The sequence below is a fragment of the Halichoerus grypus genome, chromosome 15 (genome assembly GCF_964656455.1).
Source record: "Halichoerus grypus chromosome 15, mHalGry1.hap1.1, whole genome shotgun sequence".
Taxonomy (NCBI): Eukaryota; Metazoa; Chordata; class Mammalia; order Carnivora; family Phocidae; genus Halichoerus; species Halichoerus grypus.
Genome location: NC_135726.1, coordinates 29913392 through 29928991, shown reverse-complemented (window position 1 = coordinate 29928991; position 15600 = coordinate 29913392). Strand labels below are relative to the sequence as shown.

Here is a 15600-nt window from a genome sequence, read left to right as displayed (position 1 = left end):
GCTACAGACATGGGTGGATTCTTTCCCAAGGTCACATGTAGGGCAAGTTGGTGTAGTGTCAGGCCTGGAACCCAGCTCCCCTGATGCCCCACACCAGATCAAGGACGTTTATGAACAGGACAAGCATTTTAAATTTTTTTAAGATTTATTTATTTATTTGAAAGAGAGAGAGCACGCACATGAGTGGGGGGGAGGGGCAGAGGGAGAGAGAGAATCCCAAGCAGACTCCCTGCTGAGCACAGAGCTCAAGACAGACTTGATCCCACCATGAGATCATGACCTGAGCCGAAATTAAGAGTCAGACACTCAACCGACTGAGCCACCTAGGCGGTCCTAGGACAAACATTTCAAAAAGGAAGGAAGGGAGGACAAAAAGCATGGCTGGCATAATAACAGACCCTCTCATGTCCATGTCCTCATCCTAGAACTTGTGAATCCTCTATCTTATATGACAGAAAGGACTTCGCAAATATAATGAGGTCAAGGATCTTGAGATGGACTGATGATCCTGCATTATGCAAGTGGCCTGAGGCAATCACAAGGGTCCTTATATGGGAAAGAGGGAGACAGGAGAGTCGGAGAAGATGTGACAAGGGAAGCAGAAGTCAGGGTGATGTGAAGGGCACCTCGAGCCGAGGAATGGGGGGTAGCCTCTAGAAGCTAGAAAAGACAAGGAAACAAATTCTCTCCTACAGTCTCAGGGAAGAACACAAACCTATCGACACCTTGATTTTTTAGTAAACTGAGACTTTTTTTAAAAAACATTTATTTATTTATTTGAGAGAGAGAGAGAGCACCCACAAGCGGGGGGAGGGGAAGAGGGAGAGGGAGAGAAAGGATCTTAAGCAGACACCCTGCTGAGCTGGGAGCCCAATGAGGGGCTCCATCTCAGGACTCTGAGATCAGGACCTGATCTGAAATCAAGAGTCCGATGCTTAATCTACTGCACCACCCAGGTGCCCTTAGTCCACTGAGACTTCTGACCTACAAAACTGTAACATAATAAATTTGTGTTGTTTTATTGTTTTAAGCCAGTGTGTTTGTGATCATTTGTTATAGGGACAACAGGAAACCAATACATAAAGGAGGAAAGGAGAGGAAGAACTATGGGAAGGGAGGATGGTGAGGAAAGGGAAAAGCCTATCATGTTTCCCCTGTGCTCAGTTCACAGTAGGCATTAGGTTCCTTGAATCAAATATTAGCAAATACATACACAGCCATCATGACTTGCCAGGCATGGTCCTAAGGGCTCTATTTACATTAATAGGTTCAGTCCTCACAACAACACTAGAAAAAAGGTACTATTACTGTCCCCATTTTACAGGGGAGGAGGTGAGGCATTGAGATTCTGAGGAGCTTGCCCAAGGTTACACAGCTAGTAGGTGCAAAGCCAGGTTCAAATGCAAGCAATTTGGCTCTAGTGTTTTGTGTTTTTTTAAGACTTATTTATTTATTCCAGAGAGCATGGGGTGGGGGGCCACAGAGGGAGAGAGTGAGTCCCAAGCAGACTCCCTGCTGAGCTTAGAGCCCTACACAAGGCTCAATCTCATAACCCTGAGATCAGGACCAGAGCCGAAACCAAGAGTCAGACACTCAATCAACTGCGCCACCCAGGCGCCCCTGGTTCTAGTTTGTACACTTTCTTATTGCTGCCTCTGGAGGGAGGAATGGAGGGGGAAAGAAGGTAAGAAGAGAGGAAAGATAGGGCCTTCTTTCCTCCAGTGTTTTTCAGTGTCTATCTGGTTTCAAAGGCAGTCTGCATATTAGACCCACTCCACCCACCAGGTCATGGAGTGCATGACGTGGGCCCCTCAACTCCAGGGATTCTATCAGCATGCCTGCTGGTGTTTACTGCCCCTGTCCAGCTGCCTGGGAGGGACTGAGGAGACCCTGGCACCTAGCTCTAACAAGCATGTGGAAATGCATGGGTCACATAGAAGCCAATTAGAGATGGCAGCCAGGTTTGGGGAAATCACTTTCCCTGGAACCAATTGGGAGCCCGTTTTGGAGATAAAAGGGACAGCACATTAGTCTCTGTGGTCAGAAGCAGCTTTCATGCATTTCACGGAGCAAAAGGAACCTGAAACATTTTGAAATGAGAAAATGGGGTACGGCCAAATTGCTCAGTCAAGGCATTTAAAGGGTCTTCGTAGTGACATTCCATACAGGGCCTAATAGCGTGTTCAAGCATGCAGGTAGAGACTAACATCTGCCCATCTAGAATGTGTGCATATTACTTTCCTTACATGCCTCGCATGTGTCATTTAATGGTTTTGTCATTAAGACATTCCATCACGTATCCATAGAAATGAGGAGTAAAGAAGCCCTAAACAATTGAAATCCCCAGGTAAGTTGAAATCTCGTTATTTGCAATTAAACTTTCTTTCCCATCTGAGTTTTTTACCAGCATCAATTTCAGGAAGTTAAATACTAGCACTTCAATAAAAGCTTATGTTATAGAGTCATAGACTCAGAGAATCTCCTGCTTGGAAGAAGTGAGAAATCATTAAATCTGGGGCACCTGAGTGGCTCAGTCCATTGAGTGTCTGCCTTCAGCTCGGGTCATGATCCCAGGGTCCTGGGATCGAGTCCCACATCAGGCTCCCTGCTCAGTGGGGAGCCTGCTTCTCCCTCTGCCTGCCATTCCCCCTGTTTGTGCTCTCTCTCTCTCTGACAAATAAATAAATAAAATATTTAAAAAGAAAAAAGAAAAATCATTAAATCTAACCTGGAAGGAGAGCCAGACTGAAATGTTTGGGGGAAGCTTCAGGGAAAATCTGGTGCAGGATGAGAATTTTTAGCTTAGACCTGATTTTTTTTGTCTGGGGACACTACAGTGCCTCTAATAAATGGTCAAGCTGATTCTGCTTGAATGCAACCAGTAACAGGGAACTCATTACTCAAAATGACTCAGTCCAATCCTGTACATCTCTAAAGAAGAAAAAAATCCTTTCTTGTATCAACTACTTTAAATATCTCCAATGAGGTCATGACTTCCTAAGGACTGATTGGTTTTCAGAGATTGTCTCTAAGATGTTCCGTTAGTATCTTCCCAGACTCAAGGCCAGAAGTGTAGCCACCAAAACATACTCTCTCTCTTTCTCTCTCTCTCTACTGGCCTAACATCTCTACAAATGACCAGCCCAATTATAACAACAAAAGAAGACAAAGAAAATCAAGATATAAAGAAAGGAAAGAAGACAAAGTTGAAGGAGCAGAAAGAAGGGAAGAGGAAAAAGAGAAGGAGGAGTAGGACAAAGAAAAGGAAATGGGATGGTGTGCAGTTTCACGGGACCTTGTGGACACTAGCTGTTTTGCCCTATAAAAGGGGAAAGTCAGATCTGGAAGTATTGTCATTGTCCATAGACATCCAATGGAACACCTTGCAGTCTTTGACAAAAGTCATATTTTACAGGGCGCCTGGGTGGCTTGGTAGGTTGGGCGTCCAACTCTTGATTTTGGCTCAGGTCATGACCTCAGGGTGGTGAGATTGAGCCCCATGTCAGGCTCCATGCTAGAGCCTGCTTAGAATTCTCTCTCTCTCTCTCTCCCCCTCTTTTCTCTCTCTGCCTGTATGTCTCTGTCTCTCTCTCTCTCTTTAAAAAAAATCATATTTTACAAAAATCAGTAGAAGAATAAATATTGGAAAAATTCACAAAAAGTTATAAGGTATGCAGGGCATAACTTTATTTTTTAAAGTTCTGTGTTATTTGTTCCTATCTATACACAAAGTAGATATTATTATCAATAAACATAAATTTATATGTGCAGTGGTTCTCTCTGGGTGGGGTAATGATCTGAATATGTATATACATACATGATATTTTTAGCATTGCTTTCTTTGTTTTTAAAATTTTCAGCATTGTTTAGGATTACTTTTATGAATAACTTTTTAAAAACTAATTTAAAAATTAAGCCCAAGGGCTGGAGCACCTGGGTGGCTCGGTCAGTTAAGCATCTGCCTTCAGCTCAGGTCATGATCTCTGGGTCCTGGGATCGAGCCCCACATTGGGCTCCCTGCTCAGCGGGGAGTCTGCTTCCCCCTCTCCCTCTGTCCCTCCCCCTGCTCATCCTCTCTCTCTACACACACACTCTCTCTCTCTCTCAAATAAATAAATAAAATCTTAAAAAAAAATTAAACCCAAGGGTGCCTGACTGGCTCCTTAAGTAGAGCATATGACTCTTGATCTTGGGGTCATGAGTTTAAGCCCCAAATTAGGCCTAGAGCTTACTTAAACAAATTTTTTTTTGTTTAAAGAATTTATTTATTTATTTGAGAGAAAGAGAGAGAGAGCATGAGTGGGGGGAGGGGCAGAGGGAGAAGCAGCCTCCCCGCTGAGCAGGGAGCCCGACGTGGGACTTGATCCCAGGACCCTGAGATCACAACCTGAGCTGAAGGCAGATGCTTAACCTCCTGAGCCATCCAGGCACCCCAACAAATTTTAAAAATAATAAAAAATAATAAAAATTAATCCCATCCTGAAACAGAGACATTCTGTACTTCTGGTCTATATGCTGAGTTACATGTGAAATGGGAAAATGGGATCCAACTGTTTGGGGTCACTTCGAGAATTGGAGAACTTCAGTAGTATAAGGTGATTCTGTGATGATTTCTTTGAACCCTTTCAGAAACATTGGAAAATTGAGTCCCAGGAAGGTAAGTATACACAGCTATAGTAACTGGCAAGTCTCTTGCAAAACCAAGGTTACAACCACTCAAAGCCAAAATACTTCTCTCATTCAAGCAATGTGTCAAAAATTGGATTCGTGAGGCACAGAAAAGGGACCAGAGGGGCACCCTTCCACATAGAGATGATGCCTAAACATCTACTAATCTGCATGCCCCGTTTTAACAAGATCCAAACCGTGGTGCTAGCCTTTAAGCACATTAAGACCACTGGCCAGGATCGTGGCATGTAGCCCTAACATGATGAAAACGCCGTCTGACTACGGCTAACATCTAAACGCTACTTACAGTGTCCATGCCATTAGATTTGTTCAGCAGTTTCTTGATGATGTAAGGAACTTTTTGTAGACAACAGACAGCAAGGCTAACCCCATATAATCATCACCCTTCAGAAACCATCCTGAAGCTTCCCCCTCGAGCACCAAGGGAGAGACATCCAAAGACAGGGGCCATGATAACTGACATGCTAACTCCCCCTAAAAAGCTGCAAGTCAAATCTACAACAGGTCTCTAGTCTCTATGCAAGGTGAAACTGATCTGTTTCAAAATTTGCTTTCTAATCAAAAGCAACAATAAAGCCTTAGTCCCACCATGGCAGAACTGGACAGGATCTTGAAAACCATCCAGCCCATCTCTTGCTCTACAGATGAAGAAGTTGAGATCCTTCACTTCTCCAAGTCCCTAATCCTGCACCACATCATCCCCATTGAAAGACCAATGTCTGTTCTCTTACCAGACTATAAACTCCAGAAAGATGGGGATCATGTCTCTCCTGTTTGCCATGATGGATGCATGGATGGATTCCCAAGATTACAAAGCACATTAATGTCAGAGCTGAGGCTAGAATCCAAACCTTCTAATTTTCAGCCCTGTTGTTCCCAGTATTTTACAGTCAAACCTCATTATGTTCAGGAACAGTGTTGTGCATATTGGTAATCTACCACATCAAAACATTTGACTTAAAAGGCTCTCGGCTACTTCCAAAAATGAAATCTACCCTTGAAGGATACAGATTTTCCACTCGCTGAATTTTCAAAAGAAATATGCATTTATTCATTCATTCAAAAGATACTTTCTGATCACCTAATATGTGCCAGGGACTGTGCCAGGCACTTGCCACATTTTGTTAGGGAATTAGGATTATATACAATGTTATTTTCATTTCTTTATTTTCTGAACATTCTATAATGTAATATCTACATTTATATAAATTCAAAAAATCTTCAAAAAAATCCCAAAATAAATAACATTCCATATGTTCTGCAATTTTTTTTTGACTTTCAGAATACTAGCGATATCTTGGGGGTGTCCTGCCAAGTAATTACTGGAGGACAAAGTTCATATTGATTCAAGTGTGGAAAATGGATCTCATGATCTTAGACACGTCTGTCATATTCCAGCAACAAAAACTATTTCCTGCACTTGGGACCAGTCTTTCCTAATCCCATAGGAAGTGCCTCTGTCAGCAGGTGCCCAACCTGAAGCCAGCTATAGGAGTGTTAGCAGGGACTCAGAGTAAGCATCACCATGGACAGCAATTGTTGCCGCTGACTCCATGCAATGGGCAGAGTTGTTCCTGCTTGAAGATCCTAACAGAGGGATGAGCACTTTTTTTTCCCCTAAAGCCTGGAGAACTGAAAGGATAGATGAATGAATGAATGAATGAATGAACGAACAAGTGAATTTCGAGAAAATCAAAGGTGGTTGAAGAATGCCAGAGAGGTCTTCTGACCATTGGAACTCTCCTGATCGCTTAAAACTAATCTCTCCCTGCAATTCTCCTCCTTTCTTTTTAAGAAGATTTTATTTATTTATTTGACAGAGAGAGACACAGCAAGAGAGGGAACACAAGCAGGGGGAGTGGAAGAGGGAGAAGCAGGCTTCCCGCTGAGCAGGGAGCCCGATGCGGGGCTTGATCCCAGGACGCTGGGATCATGACCTGAGCTGAAGGCAGACGCTTAACCGACTGAGCCACCCAGGCACCCCTGCAATTCTCCTCCTTAACATGGGACATTCCACTTTTATAGCCCCATTGCTTTAGATAAGGGATTGGCAACCTACAGCCCACAAGCCAAAGCCCACATCCTGCTTTGTAAATAAAGTTTTATTGGAACACAGCGACACCATTTCTTTATAGTGTATGTCTCGTTTCACATTATAATGGCAGAGTTGAAGGCCAGCAACAGAGACTCTCTGGTCTGCAAAATGGAAAACCTTGTACTATCTGGCCCTTTTCAGAAAAAGTTTGCTAAACTCCGCTTTAGATCATTCTCTTTTAAAATATCATTGGTATAATAACACTTTATCAGTCAGTTCTATTTTAGTGTGAATTAGTTTATCCCAAGGGCACTTCGCTGTTTTGGTAGGGGAAAGGGAAAGAGAAATTGAGGATGCTAGGTGTGTTGGAGAGAATGTCTGAAGGCAGAAAATGAGCACAGAAAGGAAAAATTGGGAGCGTGGTAAATAGATTCCATCTATTTTGCAGTCCTGCTTGCCCTGAGATTAAAATGGAGATGAGGCGAAGAACTAAGGACTGTCAGGGTTTGAATAGTGAGAATGTCAGACTTCAGAATCAAACCCAAATGGTCCTCTTTTTCAATTAAAAGAAAACTCAATATTCTGATTTTCTTTCACATAACAAGTCCGTCTGCTTTCAGACAAGTCACTTTGCTTCCATTTCTCTGTGGTCCAGAGTGTTAGAGAAATTGTTTTACATTCCACCCGTCCCAAGTTACACACTTCTGATTTTTTTTTCTCAACTGACCTCATTTAGCAGGGTGGAAGGCAGCTTTTCCTCGTCTATTAAGACTTCAATAAAATCATCCATTTCTAGTTAACTGGAATAGTATTCACATTTAGACCTGCATATTAATTGGCTGATAACGAGATGATAAAGCTGCTTTTCTCTGCAGGTGTACCAATCAATTTCAATGAAACTGAAAAAATGAGTTCTTTTCTTGTTGCATCTAAAATTAAAAAGTGATTTATATTTTCTAATAAAGTGCTTTTCATTGATCTCCTTCTGAAAATGTATGGTTTCATTTGCACCCTTTTAAATTATAATAGTTTCCGTTTGTAAAAGAATGATTTTCCAATAACATTCCTGGCTTTCAATTGATGATTAACTTTAATATAGATTTGAAGGAAATGTTGGGGGGAGAGGTAGGTTATTAAGAACCTCCATCCCCTCCCCCCAAAATAACCCTGCTATTTTTAATGACCTTAATATCCTCGGACTACAGAATTCTTTTCCCAAATACAGTGCTGTCAGTGGAAGTTATGTTTTTCCCCCAAGAAATTCATTTTTCTATTTCATAAGTTTCCTTTTGTCATAGAATTTTATGCCTGTGCCAACTGTTCTCCATTTCTGTTATGTCAGCCTGGCTTCGGGGCAAATGTGGAAAGAAGAGGGGTTTTTTGTTTTTGTTTTTGTTTTTGTTTTTAATTTCTTCCCCCTGTCACCGATAGCAAATTCTGACTTGGGTGCTCATGGAATCCTGTTGTTATCAGCAGAATTCTCGCAGATGTGAAAAATGGCAGAGCAATTATATTTCACTTTAATTTAGTATTATGGTCTTCTGAGCCATAATAACTAAGCAGCCATGAAAGAAGTTATATTCTGAACCTGTGATGGAAAATTGCAGAGTCCAGGGCTGGACTTTGTTGAGAAAGCAGGGTCATCTCATTTTTCTGTCAACCAGAGACACCTGAATTCATATTCAGGCTGGAGATTCTTTGCTAACAGGTGTGGAGTGAAGTCAAGAGACCATGGGGGTATTAGATCTAAATTAAAACAGATACCAGGGGTTTTGTCTGCTTATCCACGTAGGAGATAAATGTTGGCTGATGAATGAATTAATGGATGGATGGATGGACGGATGGATGGATGGATGGATAGATGAATTTATGGAAAGAAGATTATCTTCACAGCTCCTATGCACAGATCACCTTTGTGATAGTATGTAAGTGCCCCTTGCACTAAAATATTTCCCTCTTTCCAAGTCTCACAGTACCTGAATATTCCCCATTAGTCCCAGATATTTGTGTTTAGGTTCAATATTACTCTCTTCTAAGTTCTTTTTAAAAACATTCTTTGGGGCACCTGGCTGGCTCAGTCCGAAGAGAGTGCGACTCTTAATCTCAGGGTCATGAGTTCGAGCCCCATGTTGGGGGTAGAGATTACTTAAATAAATAAAACTTTAAAAAAATGTTCCTTGAAGGGACAAGACTTGGATAGATAATACTGTAGCATGGATTAGGTCATCACCTGTCTTCCCAAGTACCAGGAAACTGGACTACCTAATGATAATGGGCATGACACAAGGCCAGGAACACAGCAAAAGGTGAGGGAAAGTGGCGCAGGGGTGGGTGGTGCTGAAGAAATCCTCTCAGCTCTGCAGAGGACCCTGTTTCTAGTTATACTCCCAGGTACTATATATATATAGTATACACACATATATATATACACCCATATATATACACATATATATACAAATATATATATACACATATATATACACACACACATATATATACAAATACACACACACACACACACATATATATATATATTTGAGAGAGGGAGGGGGGAGGAGTATATATAAGTATAATATATATATATATGCTCCCAGATATTTCCCTGGTCTCCAGACATCCTTTATCTTTCAAAGAGTTGTCCATCAGTTTCTCAGATCCTTGACAGTCAAGACTCAACCAGGGCTGAGGACTGATGACTTCTGTTTCCAATGGAAATTTTTTAAAAATATGAAAAAATAAAACATAATCATAAAAATAAAATATAATTATAATTATAAAATATGTTATAATGATATATTAATCATGTTATATATACATATGTTATATATTATATATGTTACATAGTTATATAAAATAACATCACTATGCAGTATAGAAAATATATTATATATAAATAAAAAGAAATTAGAAGTTATAAGAAAACATAAAAAGAAGAGGAGGAAGTTTTATTGAGCACCTTCTGTATGCCATGCACTTTCTGTGCATTATCTGACTCAGTCCTCAACATAGTGCCACTCCTGTGTCCATCAAGGGAGATGAGCTGTTTCCCCAAGGCCACACAGCAAGTGAGGGACAATATCAGGATTTGAACCCAGCAGCACATGACTCTCCAACGTCCATGCTCCAAACTCCACTCTTCCACCTACTTCAGGCTGCTATTAAAAATAAACACTTTAGGGGGGCACCTGGGTGGCTCAGTCGTTAAGCGTCTGCCTTCGGCTCAGGTCATGATCCCAGCGTCCTGGGATCGAGCCCCCCGCATCAGGCTCCCTGCTCCGCAGGGAGCCTGCTTCTCTCTCTCCCGCTCCCCCTGCTTGTGATTCCTCTCTCGCTGTGTCTCTCCCTGTCAAATAAATAAATAAAATCTAAAAAAAAATAAAAATAAACACTTTAGGGAAGTTCTAATCGGGCAAATAAGATTTCTTCCACAAACGAATTCCAAGGATACAAAGAGAGGGGAGGAGGGGGGAGGAAGAGGGAGGAGGGGGAGGAGGGGGGAAGAGGGGTGCCTGGGTGGCTTAGTCGGTTGAGTGATGGACTCTTGATTTCAGCTCAGGTCATGATCTCAGGGTCGTGGGATGGAGCCCTGCGTCAGGCTCCCCGCTCAGCAAGGAGTCTGCTTCTCCCTCTCCCTCTGCTCCTCCCCCCAATGCTCTCTCTCTCAAATAAATAAATAAAATAAAATCTTTAAAAAAGAAAAAAGGAAGGAGGAGGAACCTGTAAATTAAAAAGAGACTAAAGAGGATGTGGCTGGGGCTTCGCCGGCCTCACTATGTCTGCCATTTTAAATGTTCAGAGTCTGTTGACTGTAATCTTGCTGCTTATATCTACCTGTGCTTATATCCGGTCCTTGGCACCCAGCCTCCTGGACAGAAATAAAACTGGATTGTTGGGTATATTTTGGAAGTGCGCCAGAATTGGTGAACGGAAGAGTCCTTACGTTGCAGTATGCTATGTAGTGATGGGCTTCAGCATCCTCTTCATACAGTAGCTTGGAAGAATATCAGAATTTAATTGCCATCAGATTTCAGTATGAAAAAAGGACTTATTTACAGAAAATAATGGAATGAATGGTTAACCCTTTTATCTCTGAACATTGAATGAGATAAATTTCCAGCTGCTGTTCTCTATTTTTATTATTGGACCAATGTTCTAAATAAATAGGATGTTACTATTTAATACTCAAAGAGTTTAATATGTCTGTAACAATCAACCTCAGTACTGTCACTACAATATTACATTCTGCAAATGTTATTCTGTTATGTCAGATACCAGTTTTTAGTGAGGTATCTCTAAGGTGCATAAGAGAAAACAAAATTGGTAAATGACCCAAGTTTCTTTCAATTGTGATTTGGGAATGATAAACCCTTATAGGATGAGACCAAAGAAAGAGAGAGAGAGAGAGAGAGAGAGACTAAAGAGATGTATCAACCAAATGCAATGTGGGCTTTTCTTAGATTCTGACTCAAACCACTCATTTAAAGAGAAGAAAAACAAGGTGGGGGGCGCCTGGGTGGCTCAGTCAGTTAAGCGTCTGACCCTTGATTTCAGCTCAGGTCATGATCTCAGGGTTGTGAGATGAAGCCCCATGTCAGGTTCCACTCTGGGTATGGAGCCTGCTTGAGATTCTCTGTCCCTCTCTCTCTCCCCCGTCCCCCCCTCTAAAAAAATGAAAGAAAGAAAAGGAAGGAAGGTAAAAAAAGAAAGAGGACTCGATGGGTATTTGATGGTATGGATATCTGATGATATGAAGGCACTATTGTTAATATGTTCTGGTTGATAGTAATATCCTGCTTATTTTCTTAAACAAAAGAGTCATATTTCAGTAGTATTTGCAGTCAAAATGACATGATATCTGATATCAGCTTTTGAGTCAGCCAGTGGGGAGAGAGAGAATATAGATAAATAAGATCGGCCTGTGTTCATAATTGCTGAAGCAGGGTGCTGAGTACCAAGAGCTTCATTTACTAGTCTTTCAATTTGTGTATGTTTGAAAATTTCTATGATGGAAAGTTTGTAAAAAAAAGAAATAAATAAAATGAAAAAAGTGAAAAGAAAAATGATACTTTTTAAAAATGGATTGATGCACAACTCTATGAATACACTAAAAAGCACTGAATACAACACTTCAAATAGTGAACTTTACAGGATGTGAATTATAGCTCAGGAAAGTTTTTTTTAATGATGTAAGTAAAGAGACTAATATAAAGTACAGCCAATCACATCATTTTCCTCATTTTTCATCTAATATCTCTGAGTACATGATTCTTAATAAGTAAACAGCACGTACACTTGGAAAAAGAAAAAGAGAACAACTCTGCCCTATTCTGGCCCATCTCATGAATTCTGGACTGTTATTGAAATGCTTTGGCACACATCCACCACGATATCTTCAGGAACTTCAAATAAATTCCCAAACCACAGAAACAAATGGAATTGTTAAAAGCACATACTCTTCTCATTCCTCTTTGGGAAGGGAGGAGCTGGTGGAGACTTTCTGTGCCATCCCTAAGAGGCTGGGAAGAAAGCTGAGATAAGGAGGTGACATTGTTCAGTGCGTGTCCCCAGCCACTGGAGGAACTGCTAACGTGCCCAGCCTACTCTGGGAAGGAAATCAGTCTCTGTCTGGTCCAGCATCCCTTGGAGTTCCCACCTCCTGCCTGTGGACAGTAATAACTTCCTAACTGGTCTTACTTCATTGTGGCCAGAGTACTCACATCCCCCGCTCCGTCACACCCTGTGCTAATTAAAGCCCTATTAGAGGGTCCTTTTTGTTCTCAAGATGAAGAACAACAGTGTAACTGTGGCCTAAAATGTCCAGCAGAGCGTGGCCTCTCTTTCTCCAGTGTCCTTCCATACCCATGCTTATCTGTTTCTGGGCTCTAAGAACATTGACCTTCTTCACCAATAGGCAAAAGTCCTTCCACCACAGGGCCTTTGCACATGCTGACCCCTCAGCTTGGTTAACACCTACTCACCCTTGAGATATTGAGATTTCAACACCCACAATGCTTTTCTCAGAATGAGTTTCTCTGGTGTTCTGCAGTCCAACTCCTCCATTATTGGTTCCAACACATTTGTCACAGTTGGAATATCACATTTATTTATTTGACTGTTTGACTAGTGTCCCAACAAGGCTATAAGCCTCATGAAGAATGAAATTATATCTCCTTTTGCTCACCACTGGATCCCCAGGGCCTCCACAAAGTCTGGTATATGGTGAACACAGAATATCCGTCAAATTAAAAAAAAAGGAATTAATGAAGGAAGAATGAATGAAGGGATGGAACAATGAAATCCCTAAACACTGACCACTGTGATCACTTTTTGTTAAGAACTTCCACAGGCTCCATGAGAGTATGTCCTCTTGCAAATTTGAGAGTTTTTTTTTCCAAAGATACCTACAAAAAAAAAAAAAAATCCACCTCCAAAACAACCCACTTAAAAAGAACTCATCAGTGGCCTTCTCTCTGTGGCACAAATCCATTTCATGGAAAGAATTTTTAGTACTTTAATGATGCCTTTCTGCCCTATAGCATATGACAATACAGAGCAATTAGCTCTACAACTATAATATGAAATGGTTGAAATGCATTGAAATTGGAATTGATTCTTGTTTAATCCATGTTTTCATGGGCAAAAATCAGGCTTTCCTGAGCCAGCCCATTTAGAAAGGACATGTTGCTAGGGCTTTGAGGATGTTGAAACTCCTCCTCTCCAAGAGAAGAAGGGCCAGAACTCACCTTTATTCTAGCTTGACTTTCCTTAGAGTTATTGTTTCCTCCACAGGTATGCCCTAAACTTGGACCTCAACTCACCTGGGTTGTAAATGTCTGGTCTCAACTGCATATACCCCTTCCATCCTACCCAGGACTTTCATCCCGACCGGAGTCATTGGCCTCAGCTTTGTATGCTCCAGAGCAGGGGCCCTGACACAATTGGGTACTTTCCTACAGCTTAGTTTCTGTCAAGAATGATAACCAAACATGGAGTAGCTGAGTGGGCAGGGGTCATGGCTTCAAATCTTTGGTCATCCTGGATAATAAAGATACTGTCTATCTTTGGTGAAGTGCAGGTGTTCTACACTCAACATCTGCAATGCAATCTCCTATGCAACATTTTAAACCTGCCACCCAAGTCCCAAACCAGACCTGGAGGGAGGGACTCAATGTCTGCATGCTTTTAAAGTACCCCAGTAAGAGGCGCCTGGGTGGCTCTGTCGGTTAGGTGTTTGACTCTTGGTTTCCCTCAGGTCATGATCTCAGGGTCCTGGGATCAAGACCCACATCAGGCTCCATGCTCAGTGTGGAGTCTGCTCGGGATTCTCTCTCTCCCTCTCCCTCTGCCCCTCCCCCGGCTCACACTCTCTGTCTCTCTCTAAAATAAATAAATAAAAATGTCCACAATAGCCAAACTGTGGAAGGAGCCGAGATGCCCTTCAACAGATGAATGGATAAAGAAGATGTGGTTCATATATACAATGGAATATTACTCAAGCATCAGAAAGGATGAATACCCACCATTTGCATCAACATGGATGGAACTGGAGAGGATTATGCTAGTTGAAATAAGTCAAGCAGAGAAAGACAATTATCATATGGTTTCACTCATATGTGGAACATAAGAAATAGCATGGAGGACCATAGGGGAAAGAAGGGAAAACTGAAGGGGAAGAAATCAGAGAGGGAGACAAACCATGAGAGACTCTGGACTCTGGGAAACAAACTGAGGGTTTCAGAAGGGAGGGGGGTGGGGGGATGGGGTAACTGGGTGAATGGGTATTAAAGAGGGTACATGTTGTGATGAGCACTGGGTGTTATACGCAACTAATGAATCAGAGAACACTACATCAAAAACTAATGATGTACTACATGCTGGCTAACCGAACATAATAAAAATCTTTAAAAAAAGATTAAGTACCCCAGTGGTTCTGATGTATAGCATACAACTAATTTTGAGAGTCACTGATCTGGTAGTCTACATCTTGCAAAGAACTCTCACCTTAATCCTAAAGGGTTAACCACAGAAAGTAATGATCACCTTCATTGTACAGATATGAAAACTGAGGCTCAGAGAGGTTAAGTGACTTGCCCAAGGACATGCAGTTTGCAAGTGGCCTAATCTAGACTCAAACAAAGGTTTTAGCCTCAAAGTCCTCTAGTCTAGAATGAACAGAGGATGGTAGATACTCAGTAACCAATAAGAATGATGATTAAAGACAATGTAGCCTGAGACTGCTTAGCTGTGTTAGTAGTAATAGCTTGGTCGTGCTTTTAACTCATTTTCAAGTATTTTGGAGGATAATCCAGTTCTTGTCATCCTTCTGAGGAAAAAGACCACGGGGTATCCCTTCCATAAAGTTGTATTTGGTATTGTATGGCCTTGCTTCCCAGTCCACACCGCTGATGGTAGCAGGCTGAACACAAGGCCACTTACAACAGATGGATGGTGATGAGTCCTTGTTCACTACCTGATCACTACCGATCAGCAGCTCAGAATAGACTTTGGCATAAGGCATTTAAGGGCAAAGGGCTGGGAAAAGGCAGCAGAAGGGAAGAGGCAGTTGCTGGAAGTCAAAAATTGAGGGAGAGCCCTTAATAAAAGAAGCAGAGACCAAAAAAAAACAAAACAAAAAAACCCAAGTCCAACAGCATCACAAGATAAAGGACTAGCAGGTGTCCACTTTTAAGGGACGACAAGATGGTGAGGTCATTATTGCCGTCGTTGCATCCTGAAACCATTCCAGTTCTCTGAGACCCTGTTTGTGTGACTGCTCGGACAGATTTCTGTCTCCTTCACACATTTCTGGGTATTTTTAAGATGACCCATATATGCTGTCCTCCTTGTACCTGAAAGTACTGACCAGCACAGTTAGG

At 41.7% G+C, this 15600-nt stretch overlaps 1 long non-coding RNA gene and 1 pseudogene across 1 annotated transcript in view; one reads left to right on the top strand and one right to left on the bottom strand.

The window, feature by feature from the left end:
• The window catches only part of LOC144380207 (uncharacterized), a 127351-nt gene that overhangs the window by 104921 nt on the left and 6830 nt on the right, over positions 1-15600 (bottom strand). The gene's annotated exons all lie outside the window — the stretch shown is intronic.
• On the top strand, positions 10453-10840 carry LOC118535075 (protein kish-A pseudogene; annotated as a pseudogene).